Below are 2169 nucleotides of genomic sequence, written 5' to 3'. Positions count from 1 at the left end.
CCTTGGTTTGCCTTGACTTTCCGTGTGGTGCTCTCCTTGCCTCTGCCTTTCTCCAGTCTTCTCATTGCCCTTGTCCTCGCCCGGGCCTCCTTTGCCGCGTTCTCCTTGCTGCTTGCTCTCTGCGGAGCCATCTTTGCCACGTTCAGCTCGGTAGTTGATCTCGCCTGGGCCCTCCTTGCCGCGTTCCTTTTGGATTTGGCGTTTGCCCTCTCCTGGTCGTACCATGTGGTGTTCTTCATCCCGTTGCATGTGTGTTGGTTTTTCCTTGCGTGTTCTAATTGTATTAGCTTTTGCCTTTCCCTTCCCTCGCTCTTCTCCATGCCTTGGCCTTGCTGTTCCCTTGGGTTTTCTGCTTGCCTTTGCTTCACTGGGATTGGCAGAGAGGCAGGATTCAGGTGATCTGCACCTCAACCCGAAGCTTAATGGGAACTCCAGAGATAATTGTCGTAACCCACCCTGTAACTTGAAAGCTCACCCTTAACCCAATGCTACAAATGTCTCTAATACTCAGTGTAGGCATAAAAGCAGTGCCTGGAGTTTGTTGTCCAAGTCATCTTAAACCAAATTGTCATGTCAAAGTCATTGCTGAACTAAGTGTAACTTTAATCCCATATTTAGCTTCCATTAGAACCCTCATGCTTCAAAATATCATGGTTGTATCCTTAGAACAATTCCTTACTGTAATTTTCCTCTGAATGAATGCTTCAACCCTGTTTAGGAATAGACAAACGCTGTCGTCATGGTTACAGCCCCTCGCTCTCCTAGTGCTGACTGCACTGGCGACTTGGAGTGCAGCTCTGAAGATGCACTGAGACCCTGCAGCTCCAGACCCTACTCGGACACCGTAGCGCTGCTGCCCCCTCCACTGTCTCTCCCATTTCTCTGGCACCGTTTCCAGTCTAGGTTTGTCGTTGCAGGACTTGACAGCTGAAAGAAGGTAGGCCCTCGGACCGCCGCACGCCGGGACCAGCACGGAGCGGCTCTGGGACGGGTGCGGTCGAGCCCGTGGATCGTGCCCACAGCTGCACTCGGTGAGTTTCCGCAGCGCTGCTGAGCACGCAGGCTTCCCCAACCGTGCCCCAGTCACCTAACTCCATGATGTTGTCGTGTCTCACAGCCCCAGGCACCTTGCTGCGGCGCTGCCGGGAAGTTCAGTGTGCAAAGGGCTCAGGCTCTGCATCTATGGGGCAGAGCCTACTTTCTCGTATTGTGCTCCATAGGTGGCAGCGGAGAATTGCGGTGCTCTTGGGTGGTGCCGGAACTGCATGGAGATCTGTGGCTCTCAATGAAGCCAGCGTGAAACGGGAAGCTGGATTTGCTGGGATGCCCCAGGACTCCACTTGGCTGCCTGCTAACTGCTTGCCTGTGCAGGTAAGGGCAGTGTCCACCTACCAATGTTTCCCCGTGACATGGTGTGGCATGACACAATGCATCCGGAGCATTTTGTCATTTAGTAACCATTCCTTTTTCGTTACCTTTTTATGTTTTTGTATTTTATATTAATTTTTAAATTAGTTTTTATATAACCGCCCTTTTTAATTCCAGTTTGTTTATTGCAGTAAAATTAGAGCAGCTCGTCTTGTCTCGATATTATTAATTTTATTTTATTATTGTTTTATTTTCATAGATAATCTACTTGATTTCTCTTCAATTTACTGTGTTACTGTGTGCTGCTTCTATTTTAGGAGTAGATAGAGTGGGTATGGAACAGGATTTGATGGCACCAGTGCTGGAATGGATGGGAATAGCTCTTTTAGTGTCATTGTACCACCTCATTATCAGTAACTCCTGATTATCAGCCTCTCCATTAGCCTTGTCTTAATTTGTGAAGGCAAAACCTGGAAAGGAATCCCGGGCAAAGGGATGACCCTGGACCATAGAATGATCAACTGCCTTTCATCGCACTAGTCAGGATTTTAAAAACATGACCACGCATCACTCGAGACAAAGGCGCACGCTATCTGACTGGGATTCCACCTGTGGTTCTGATCTAGGATTCTGGAGTATTGCCCCACAGATTCTTAGTTCACTGGTCCCTTCAATTGGCACCTCTATCAGGGACCCAAATGCCCCTCACTGCAGAACGATCTTGGGATAGAACAAAGCATTCTGATGGTTTTCAGGGAACTGCTAGTTGTGTCTCTAGCTGCGAATGTCTTGTTTCGTGGA

The sequence above is a fragment of the Numida meleagris genome, unplaced genomic scaffold (assembly GCF_002078875.1).
Source record: "Numida meleagris isolate 19003 breed g44 Domestic line unplaced genomic scaffold, NumMel1.0 unplaced_Scaffold459, whole genome shotgun sequence".
Classification (NCBI taxonomy): Eukaryota; Metazoa; Chordata; class Aves; order Galliformes; family Numididae; genus Numida; species Numida meleagris.
Note: the sequence above shows the minus strand (reverse complement) of the source record.